Genomic DNA, 12,573 nt, shown 5'->3' on the forward strand with positions numbered 1-12,573 from the left:
AACGCCACAAGAATTCAGAGAACAAGTTGGCTGTCACCGCTCAGAGGGATTAAGCAGGGTCAAGGATTCTTTCAAGCATCTGTTACTAGGGGTATAGGTGCCATAGACCCAAAGAGGAAGATGAGGGATAAGTATACAGTAGACGGCCCCCCTTCCCGTGGGGGACACCTTCATTCCAGGACGCCACAGGGATGCCTGAAACTGTGGACAGTACTAAACCCTAGGTATACTGGTTTTTCCCATCCATATTTACCTATGATAAAGTTTAAGTTATGAATGAGGCACGGTAAAAAACAAAAACAAAAACAAAAACCAATGACTAACAATAAAATAGAATTATGAAAATATATTGTAATAAAAGTTATGTGAACATATTCCCTCCCTCTCTCAAAATATTACACCGTATTGCATTGACTCACCCTTGTGAGGATGAGCACGACAAAACGCCCACGAGGAGAGGAAGTGAGGCGAGTGACGTAGGCCTTTGCTGCGTAAAGTTAGGTTACTATTCACCTTCTGAGGATTCGTCAGACGGAGGGTCTTCCGCTTTCAGACCACGGTTGATCTCGGGTCCTTGAAACTGCGTCAAGGGAATCAGCAGATAAAGGGGAACTAGGGTTGGGGAGTTTAAGTTAAGTTTTAGGTGAAATTAATGCTACTTTTGAACTGTAATGTTAATGAGACAGATGGAGACATTTGAAGTGTGGAGGAGATGACAGTGTATTAAATAAGGTCAGCATAAGGTTAATTCAAGGTGAAGCTACGAGGACATTGCTCACCTTGAGGCTAACCACAAGATACCATTTCCAAACTGGAGTTAAAGTAAAAGAGAAAGATGGAGAGCTTCGAAGTTAAGAGAAAGGAAGAACGTGTTCCTATTTTGATGACCTGAAATCTTAGGAGTCAAAAATAAAAAAAATATCTTGTGAAAATCCATAATTACTAAAGACCTTGATCATATCAGTAAAAATACTGGTCTTTGTATTACTTTTTAAAAGTCAAATCTGGGTAAAAGTATTTGAAAATGGTGTTAGAATGGTTTCATATTTGTGGAAAGTATGATTTAGTTATAGTGTTTATAAACCATAAGCATATTTAAAGATATTTATTTTACAGAAAATAAAATACCTTTGCAAACTATTACAGAGTTAAAACCAGAATATTCTACTAATTTTATTCCCGACATTAAAGTACTAACCATCATAGTCTCAACTTCTTCTAAAAGTAAATTTTACCCAGAAGGGTCAAAATAATTTTAATGATCTCACTGCAAAAGTCAAAATGCTGTGTTCATTGGGATCTTTCATAATAGCCTCGCCCATTGTAATTATGCTTATATTTAACTTCTGAATATATGTAAAATAATAAAAATCCAAAAGGCTGTCTTCCTTTCCCCCTTCCCACTCATTTTTTACCTTTTCATGCCCCCTTCCCATCCCTTCCTTCAGTAAATATGTGTATATCCATGTTCAATGTACTGTACTAGGTGCTTTGGCTGATGATGATAAGATAGAGTCCAGAGATAATATAAAGCAGGTACAAATATAATTATAACACAAGTTAGAATATTGTCTGGTTCATTAGATATGAATTATTGAATGGTGGTTATAAATGTTGAATGAACAAATTCTCTGTTCATTTCCGATTGATTCTGTCTAGGTGTTAATGTAAGACAAATTAGGATGGAGTGATGGTTAATTTCAAAACTCACAATGCTATAATTTAAAAAAGTAAATAGATGCATTATGAAGCAAATAAGCCTGTTGTGCACTTTTGAATTTCATATTGATTTAGCTTTCTGCAGAATATGTGCAGCGGTGTAATTAATTTTGAATGATCAGATAATGTTATTGTCAGGTTATACAGATTTAATTCATAGCAAGCTCTTAAAAGTGAGAAGTACATAAAATCCAAGCTGTTGACTATTAGTTCCAGTAAGTGCATTGAGGTAATTTTTAACAAGTGCCCTTTAGGTAATTCAGATTTTCAGACTTGATCATGAACCTTTCTGGTTCATTTCTATGCCACCTGAATTTTAAATATAAACAGGAAAATTTGTAGGTCAACATGGTGATAAAGTCTAATTTGGCAGGTTAAGGAAAAAAATTTGTTGCGATTTTAAAAATTAAAGCATTTCTTACTGTGCACTAGTTATACTTGAAAAGAATTTCCTAAATCTTATGAATTCACTTAGCAGCGCACACACATCTTAATTACATAATTACTTGAAGCAAGCACTCTAATCCATCTTGTTCATTTTACACTTTATAAAAGAAACAAGCTAATTATGGCTTTACACTGAAGAAAAATACAAACTTGTATCATATTTACAGGCTTCATTGTACACTCTGCCGCTCAGACATGAAATAAGTAGAGAAAAAACACAAGTGGCCATTATGCTGCATGCTGTAACAGTGTTTTTAACATGTTAAAGATACCATTGAACCAACCCTTACTAAAGGGTGGAGGGCATGCTGATCAGGGAGCCACGCTCCCAGAGAATAACTTGAAACGGACAGGGTGAAGATTTATGTGCAGTGATGGAAGAATGAAGGAAATGTTAGTACAAGGCACAGGCCAGCCTGATGACAAGTGAAACATTAATGCGTAACATTCAGGCATACCATGCAATATACAAGCAAGGAGAATGGCAGAGAGGAAATATTTGAACACCTACTTATATAGGCTCACTCTCAAGGAAGGCAACTTTGCTACTGCAAAAGCCTTCAATTGAACTATACGGTCCTTCAAACTTATGTTTAGAAAATAATAGACAAATCAAGAGCACTGGAACCATAGGAAAATACTAGAGTGTGGTATATTTAGAGCCCTGGAACCATGGATACTGTCATAATCGCATGGAACTCAGGTGGTGCAAGAGGTTCGATCCAGTCTCAAGCCCATCAGGTGTGATCTTGGATCAAGTTCATGCTGGATCAATGGTTGGCATACAACTCAAATGATGTGTATTAATTCTGTGGCAACTCCTCAAAATGCCTCTCTTGTTTGGGGTCCCCTACATGAAGTGGCAATCTAAAAAGGATATAATCTTACAACCATCAGGGTAGGCAAGGCTCAATTTGTGCCCAGGGTAAGAGCTAAAGGTCCTTCATAAGCAGAAATTAGCCTGGAAATGGGATCACGGCTTGCGCCACAACTGTGAGCAAAGCGTCTATGTGAGTCGTGTGTGTGGGTAGTGGCATTTTACAAATCTAGCAAATTTACAGTCAAAACATCGGAATTACTTCAATCACTTGATTAAACATTACAGGGGAGTGTGTGTCAAATCTTATTTCTAGTTAGCAATACCATAGTTTTAAACTACTACTTGATTACAGATTTTGATTATAAAATCTGAAGTGAGATCATTTTTGGCATATAGATGATGCTTATTTTAGTCAATTTTATATTTTATCTAAAGTAAAAACTGATGTCCTGGGTCACACGCAATTAATTTTCATATGTTTTGCACATTTGTTACAAAGGCAAACCAATGTCCAATGTGAACTACACCATCTTCAAATGATTGATTTTAGATAGATGAAGCTGATCTTCTAGACATAAAATTGTCCTGTTTTCAATGTGCGTACCACTTTTCAAATAAAATGAGGATAAAATGGCAACTATTTCCTTTTGAAATTTGAGTGTTTTCTGAATGTATATATTGACAGTATTTCTCCCAATTATATGAGTTATTAATATTACACTCAAAAAAAATCTCAGTGAAAAGTTTTATCATGAAATCTATTGATCACTATTAGTTTAATTTCACTTATATTACTTTTAATAGGAACAAAACCTTATTGACCAACAAATAATTTGTTGTACCCATCTGCTGGGATATCAATTTCCATGTGTCTCTTGTTTTTACATGTCTTGTGATCAGAGGTAGTGACTGCTGTTTTTCTGTGCTATTTTTTTCAAGGAATTTTTTTTATAGCTAACAGCCTTGGGAGATACAGTGTCTCTCTCTAAAGCAGAGGCAGGATTTCCTAATATAATAATGATAGGACATATGTGATATAATATAATGTAATTCCTCTAGAACACATGAGCAGACAGGTTTACTATCCATTATAAAAGATTTGAGTTCCCTAGGCTCAGGGATCTTCTTTAACACAACCCATTGCAGGTACAAATATCACCTGACCCACTTAGAGTTGCCCTTTGGGAGTTTTGTTCATAGAACTGGAGGAAGGCAATGCTGATATTTTGGCTACTGATATTTCTTGAGTAATAAAGTCCTTTGTCTCTGTCTATGGGTCTCATGGCTTTTGACAGAATCTGTGAAACTGTGGTGTGCTTCTAGTTTGCTAGAAGCAAACTTCTAACTTCTAGTTCACTTGTAGTTTGGATTGAACCTCAGACCACTCATTGTTCTGAACATCTTGAAAAGAAACAAAGAACAGTGGGACTACTTCAAGAGGGGAGGAAGGTGACAAAGTTTTCCCTCCATGCACGCTTTCTGAATTTCTACCCTTGGCATTACATGTGTAGGTGTATTATATTAGTACGGTTTCTTTAGTTTGTCATAATCTCCTTTGTTTGTGGATATGTGGGGAGGGGGGCTTATGCATGCATACGTGTGTGTTGTGTGTTTGTTTTTACAAGGGAACAGCCCCCTAAACAGTTGTTGCAAGGATTCAGGAGCTTAGATTTTAGAAACAGCTGGCTGATTTTCCCCCACCACTACCTTGGCTAAGAGGAATGAGACAATATAGCAGATAGAAAACTATATACCACTGTTTAACTTTGGGTCTACAGAGTATTGAAATATATTCAAATAAGGTTTGACAGACTTCTGAACTGATCTATAAAATGAAGTGTGTGCAGCCTTTGCCTTTATGTATTTTATGTTAATGAACCAGGTCAGACTTTCTCTCTTTGCCTAGAGTGGGCCTGGTGAGCGGAATATACACGGTGTGACTTCTGACAAAGGAGGATTAGCTCCAAACACATGGTGGGCTTTCAGGGGCTCTGGGAAAAAGTCTTCCTGAAATAACTCTTCCATTTGCTCTCAGATGCCTGGAATTCTTTATCACCAAAAGGAAATCCTTTCATCCAATGTTTGTAGTAAAGGATTAAAATGCATATACACTGAGAAAGGTGACTCCTCGCTTAAACTGACTCTGTGGCATATATGAATAATAGATTTCCTGAAAGCAGGTCTTCAGTCTTAAATGGGTAGCAGGACATACCTTTATGCAGAAGAGGGAAACGGCATCACAATGATTTTGTTATTTAAGATAACTCTCACTAACCTAATCCGGGGCTGGCAGGTAGATTTTACTTCTCATGCAAACTCTACTTAATTGTCAGCGGCTTCCTAGTGGGCTTTTCACGAAGAATTCTAGGGCATAGTGAAATAGCTCTGGGGTCAGTTAGCCATGGCTGCCAAAGTACCAAGGGAAAGTCGATACACACATGCTGGATATTTGGTATCTCTGATCTACATTATTAGTTGCAAATGGCTTTCTAAAAGTAACTGTGTCCATTTAGAATATCACAACATCTATGGCCAGGAACTGATGCTTCTGGTTCTTGCTTCTGAGTTGAGTGCCCAGGTTCAATCAGGAGTTCACAGATATCAGATGACTAATAAATTCTGGCACCAAATAAGTCATGAAGGATCTACTAGTGACTGGGCAACCTGGCTAACTCTGCTATTGTTAAAAATATTTTTCTGCAAGTGAAAGAAACTCAACTTTAACCAGCTTAAGCCAAAGGGGAAAATTAATAGCTCATGTTACCAAATTACAAGAAGGGCAGGGGTGTGGCCTCAGAGCTTGCTAAAGCCATGAATTTGAATGCCATCAGGATGCCCTGATGGATGGCCAGGTCCCTCATTGCTGCCAGTTTTTGTTTCTCTGCTTAGTTCTGATAGACACATATTCTGTGTGATGCTGGTAGTAAAGATACCAGCAGCTTTTGAGTTAACTTACTGTTTTGGATTTAGCATCAAGCAGAAAGGGACTCTGATTTCTTAGACTCAATTAGAGAAAAAAATAAATGATGACAAGGGGCCAGAGACTTTGGGCAGAATCATGATAGGCTACTACTGACCTTACTTGGCTTCAGGGTTATCATTGGATATATCTGTGGCCAGGGAGGTATGTTTCTAATATGTCAGTTTCCTCTTTTTTTTTTTTTTTTTTTTAATTTTTTTTTTCAACGTTTATTGATTTTTGGGACAGAGAGAGACAGAGCATGAACGGGGGAGGGGCAGAGAGAGAGGGAGACACAGAATCGGAAACAGGCTCCAGGCTCCGAGCCATCAGCCCAGAGCCTGACGCGGGGCTCGAACTCACGGACCGCGAGATCGTGACCTGGCTGAAGTCGGACGCTTCACCGACTGCGCCACCCAGGCGCCCCCGTCAGTTTCCTCTTAAACCACAGACTTAAGTCATTTTGCAAAAAGGGGAAGAGTTCTGCTCTTCCCATTGATTCCATTGCTGGGCAGTAAAAACCATGAAGTGTCTTGCCAATTCCTAGATTCCATAGGCAATTTTGATCAGGGACGGAAATCTTACCTTCAAGAGATGTATTTTATTTCTATACAACAAAAAGAAGTATGCTAATTTTCTTTAACAAAAATTCTAGTAGCTTTCTGTCATCTACAACGAAATGTATCATTCCCTAACATGGCCTAAAGAGTTCTCAGTCTTGTTTTCCACCCGTCTTTTTAGTCTCCTTACCTGGCATTCTCTACCAATCCAACTACCTTCCATCCCATAAGTCTAGCCTCTCATTACTCAATCATCCTTCAGATAAGCTATGTTCTTTCCTGGGTTTCTGCTTCTGTCCCTCTAACATGAGCTTCTCAACTCAGAGAACTTCTACCTATTCTTCAAGATCCAGCATAAAACTTTACTCTTCTAGGAAAACTTGAACATTTCATTTCCTCCCTCATCCTTCCTCACAAGGACTTACTCAGTCTACTTTTCATCCTTCAGGAGCACTCCACTTTTTATTGTTCTATTATGACACATCTCCTTGTATTTTAATAGTTTTATTGATGTGTAATCTATGTGCTGTAGCATTTACTTAAACCTGTAGTTCACTTGTTTTTAGTATATTCACAGAGTTGTGCAACCATATCACCTAGTTTTACAACATTTTTATTAATTATTCCACAACCTTTGGACTCATTAGCAGTGATTCTCCATCTTCCTTCCCCACCCCCACCTACTCCTCTCCTACAGCTCTAGGGACTAGTCATCTACTTTCTTTCTCTCTAGATTTGGCTATTTTGGATTGTTTCGTATAAATAGATAAATGTATGTGGTCTTTTGTGACTTGCTTCTTTCACTTGGAATATTTTAGAGGTTGATCCATGTTATAGCATGCGTCAGTAATTCATTTTCTTGAGCTTGTTGAATAATATTCCACTGCATGGATATCACATTTTATTTATTCACTTATTGGTGGATGGACATTTGGGTTGTTTTCACTTCTTGATTATTACGAATAAAGCTGCCATAAGTGTTTGTCTACAAGTGTTTGTGTGGCTGTGTATTTTCATTTCTCTTGGGTAAATACCTGGGAGTGGAATTGCTGGATAATGTGATAATTCTATCTTTAGCATTTTGAGAAACTGCCCAAATCTTTTCTGATCTGGCTGCACCATTTTCTATTCTTGCCAACAACCTATGAGGGTTATAGTTTCTACACAGCTTGTATCTTAATTATCATTTACATATGTCTTTTCCAATAGACTGAAGACTGTGTTCTAGTATGAGCTGGTTTTCATTAATCTTTACCTCATCAGGATTTTCCTAAAATATGCAAAACACTAGAGGAGAGAAGAAAGATTGAGGTTAGGAAACAGCTTGATAAATAAAAATTATTCCAGGCTTTCCACGAACTAATTTTTCACAGCATTCTTAACAGGGTGGGTTTTAATATATTATTTAGCATGATTTCCACACATATTACTGGTCCTTAATATCTAAAAATAATAATTTTGTCAATATTTCCTCAGGATTTGACCAAGGTTGCCTGAGAAAGTGATATTGTAATATTTCTGGATTTGATTTTTTAAAGTATAAATCATTCAAATAACTATGTCCTTAGCAGCAATTCCATTAAGAGGGGCAAAATTATGCTCAGCAGTGATTCTGAGAAAAACACAAGAGAACTTAGAAAATCTAGTTTTACCCCAAAATAATTTGAACTAAAAATAAAACTATAAAACTAATGGGATATTTCTCAACTAAAAACAATCAAATAATATTTTGTTACACAACAGACATTGAATTTCACCATGGTCCTATCTGTTTTATATAAAATTTTCCGAATTTACACGGATGGTGTGAATTACCCACAAGTTCAAAGGGGTGATTTTATAATATGTACAATTCCGCACCTAAATCTTCATTGTGCAAGAATGCCAAGCATTTTCCTGGGCATTGGAAATACTGTAGCAAATCAGGGAGGCAAGATCTCAGCTCTCATGGGGCTTGGAGGCTAATGGGAGAGACAGCCAGACAGACAATTAACAAAAGAACAATAAATAAAGATCAAAACGCTGTAAAATGCGTGACTTAGAAACGCTTCTGTCCAGAACTGAGACACCAGTCAATCAATCACCAGCGGTTATAGATCACCCCCCAGGGTATTAGTGCTTGCAAGCATCTTGGAGTAAATAATTGAAATTTTCCTTTGTGCAGTGAAATAGAGGCTCAGGAATTGTTCTAACAACTTTGGATTTTAAAAATGTTTCAAAATGCTGTTACACCGTGATTACCGAATATTTATTAGGAGGCCCCAGGAGGCTTGTCCTGGATGTACACCAACGTGTCTCCACATTGTTTCACGATGAATTCTTCTATTGAGTTCATAATTTGTATCACTGATTTTAACAAATTGACACTTAACTTCTACAGGTTTAATATTTTCCCCAACCTTCAACCATGTAAGGACATGTTCTTCATGATAAATCTTCAATGCAATCATATGTATTTCCAGCGTAAGTATGTCAGATTTTCAGAATCAATTTTTCTTGATGGTCTGACTTGAAAGATAATTACATTATAAAAAGAGACTCAGTTATCATTAAAAAAAATCTAGTTTAGTAAATCCACATTTATCCACATATGACTACCTTTCAGAGTAAAAGAAATCCTGATCCTAAAATTTTATTATATTTTAATCTAATTTTCATATTTTGGGTACAGATATTAAAATGAATCACATATATCTTCACTACTGGGGTCTAACCTAAAACAAAAATTTTCCCAAATGGCAAGATCCAGGAAAGATGTACAAGTTAAAAAACATAATTTTATATGCTATGTTTTTATTAATACAATACAGAATGAATTGAGATGATTTTGTTCTATCCTATATACAGTGAGAATAGCCACTGTGAGTCTGCAAATAAATTTTTCTCATTCACAACTACTCTGGAAATCTCTGCCTTACAGCAGATTTGACACTTAAAAATAGGGGGAAAAGGTGTTTCATACAAATATTCTTGAAACATGATTTGATTGAAATCTTTCCAAACAGTCATTTCCTTTAATTATAGTATGTTTTTGAATGATATAATTTATGACATTTTTATAGCAAAAAGATAAGCCATAAAAAGTACTCTACGAGACATACAACCCATATTTTGATTTTATGGGTAAGAAAAAGCATTCTTTTTTAGGGTTTTCTTTTCATGAGAATTCAAAATCAAATTGTGCAACAGCATGTAACACAATAAGAACACATATTGAAAGAAATGATTTCTGTTGTTTTGTATTATGTTGATTGGTTGTCCATAGGTGGCCCAGGAGGGAACTGAGTTATAATTTTTATTTTTATTGCTGCAATCTACTTTAATTTATAATTGCTATCTTGCATGAGTTTACAATGAAGATAGAGTTAGTGTGCCTCAATATGCAAATTTGTTAAAAAAAGGGCAACTTGATTCTTGTTCAATTACTTAGGAAATCAACTGTAAGCCCATTGTCACATTGAGAAGCACAGATTTGTTGATTTTACTTCACTACTTTCCATTTGTCATTGCTATTTGTGTGTTCTTTTTGCATGTTCTCCACACTTATATGTGATGGCTATTATATGTGAAATTTCAGGAAGATTAATATACTGAGGTCTGAAAATTCAAGTGTGCCAGTAAGCATTGTCTGGTAAACTACGCAAATATTTCCATGTAATGCTAGTCTTGAACTTGACTAGCAATTGGTCACCCTTTTATTTTTATGCAATCCTTTTCTTTACTGATTTTTTACAGTAAACACATTTTATTTATTTAATTCATTCACTGATCAGATATTCATCTGAAGATGCTACATGGCAAGCATTATCCTGGGCATTGGAAATACTGTAGTGAATCACAGGGGCAAGATCTCAGCTCTCATGGAGCTTGGAGGCTAATGGGAGAGACAGCCAGCCAACTAACAACAATAACAAAAAAAAAAAACAATAAATAAAGATCCAAATGCCAAAAAACTAAACAAGGTAATGCGGAAAGGGAGCTTGGGGTGCTTTGTGAGATGGCATAGTTAAGAATGGCCATTGTTAGTAGGTGACATTTGAGCTGAATCCTCAATAATAAGAGAGAAGAAACCATGCCAAGATCTTAGAAAATTTCCTTCCAGACAGAGGAAACAGCAAGGCAAAGATTCTACGTCTGTGATTTGCCGCCATTTACATTTACCTAGCTATTCTTTACATAAACATTTTACCCATGCTAATGGGGCATAAGAGTGTTTGTCCTTATTCATTTTACTTGGAGGGTTGTACAGTTTGGAGGAAAGATCAATTGATGATCATTCTCTATATTTATCTGCCAGGATAACATACTGTATTTTACTGGTGCAAGTAGCTGTTGGGGTTGAACTCTCCTGTGTTCTCGAAACTAGACCTTCTCAGGGCGCCTGGGTGGCTCAGTGGGTTAGTTGTCTGACTTTGGCTCAGGTCATGATCTCACAGTTTGTGGGTTTGAGCCCTGCATCGGGCTCTGTGCTGACAGCTCAGAGCCTGGAGCTTGCTTTGGATTCTGTGTCTCCCTCTCTCTCTGTTCCTCTCCCGCTCATGCTCTGTCATTTTAAATAAAAACATTTAAAGAAAGAAAAAAGAAACTAGATCTTCTCTTGGAATTACCAGTGCTGAGAGTATCATATAGAGTATCATAGAGTATCATATAGAGAGTATAATATCATATATAGTATCATATAGAGTATCACATAGAAAGCGGGTCGGGGGTGGGGGGGTCAGGGTGGGGGATGGATAGCTTTTGGGATGAGAAGAGAAACCAGAAGTGCCAGCCTCTGGTCTAAAACAACAGTAAAACTCTGTCGTATTTCAGGTTTTGTTTTGTAAGGAAAAGCAATGAGTTTATTTTCCAATATATCTGTGTTACCATGCTGAATTGCTATTTTCATTTCTGTCCTTAAGAGCACACAGATGCATGAATCCTTAAAAAATAGACATTTCTGATTATTGTTCCAAGGGTTCTCAAATTGGCTTTTGTACTTGGTAAAAGTACAATAAAAAATGTGACTATAAGGCTGTACATATATACATATATATGTGTGTGTGTGTATATATATGCATATATACACACACACATATATATGTATATATATGTATATATATAATGTATTATATATAACATAATATGTATACATTTTATATACACACATAGATATGTACATGTATATACATATTTATATCAGAATTACCAAAATCAACTAAAACTACCAAATAAAACAGAAAAAAATTAGTGATACTCCCTCCAAAAAGTCAAAGTTAAGAGGTGTCAGGCATCTGATTAGCCATATCCAGATGCTTGCACATACACACTCAAGCACAAGCACTCACATTCAACCCCTAAAGAGAGGGGTGAGGTCAAAAGGCTTGACTGAGGTCATACAGAGTCATAGTGGTTGATCTGAGACCAGGGCTGTCAATTCAGTTCAGGGTTTCCTCCCAGGGAATATGACAGGCCAGCATAAAAGGTACTTGCACATGGCCTTATTCTTTCTTACTCTCCTAATTTGATTATTTTTTCTTGCCACAGTAGTTAAGTAGGATATTTTGGCAGGCATTTAGAAAGAGGAGTGCCAGATAAATGTAAACGAGCTGGTGGGCAATTCTGCTGTGGGACTGAGGAGAAATTAGGTATTGGCAATGTCCAAAGGCAGAGAGGGCCATGGCTTAATGAATACCCAGTGTTGCTGATAACTCTGACCTTCTTTTTTCTCTGCTGGAAAAAAAAAAATTATAGAGCTCAATTGCTCTTTAACCATTTACTAAGGGGAAAAGAAAAGGCTAGCGTTTGAAACACTGCATTTTTTGGCTTTCTTTTATTTTTAAAATTCTCCTTATTGTTACAGCCCTTTACATCATGGTTGTAAAAATTATTCTATAATGCCATGCTTTTCTGTTTTTCTTACCTTGAAGAATAGTAACCAATAATGACATTTTTTTCCAGTTGCTACCTATCACCCTACTGCAACCAATTATCCCTAATCATAAGACACTCTCTTTAATGCATAATGGTTTTGAAGAGTGTTCGTCTTAAACCTGATATCTTATTCCATAGCGGGAGCTGTAGGGACT

General features: G+C 36.6%; 1 long non-coding RNA gene across 2 annotated transcripts in view; it reads right to left on the bottom strand.

The window, feature by feature from the left end:
* Window positions 1-615, bottom strand: part of LOC122237848 — a 200,088-nt gene extending 199,473 nt beyond the window's left edge. For both annotated transcript variants that reach the window (XR_006216523.1, XR_006216524.1), the window contains exon 1: window positions 420-615. This is a non-coding gene — a long non-coding RNA (uncharacterized LOC122237848). The remainder of the gene's footprint in view (window positions 1-419) is intronic.
* Window positions 616-12,573: the final 11,958 nt, after the last annotated feature.

Source organism: Panthera tigris, chromosome B1 (genome assembly GCF_018350195.1).
Source record: "Panthera tigris isolate Pti1 chromosome B1, P.tigris_Pti1_mat1.1, whole genome shotgun sequence".
NCBI lineage: Eukaryota > Metazoa > Chordata > Mammalia > Carnivora > Felidae > Panthera > Panthera tigris.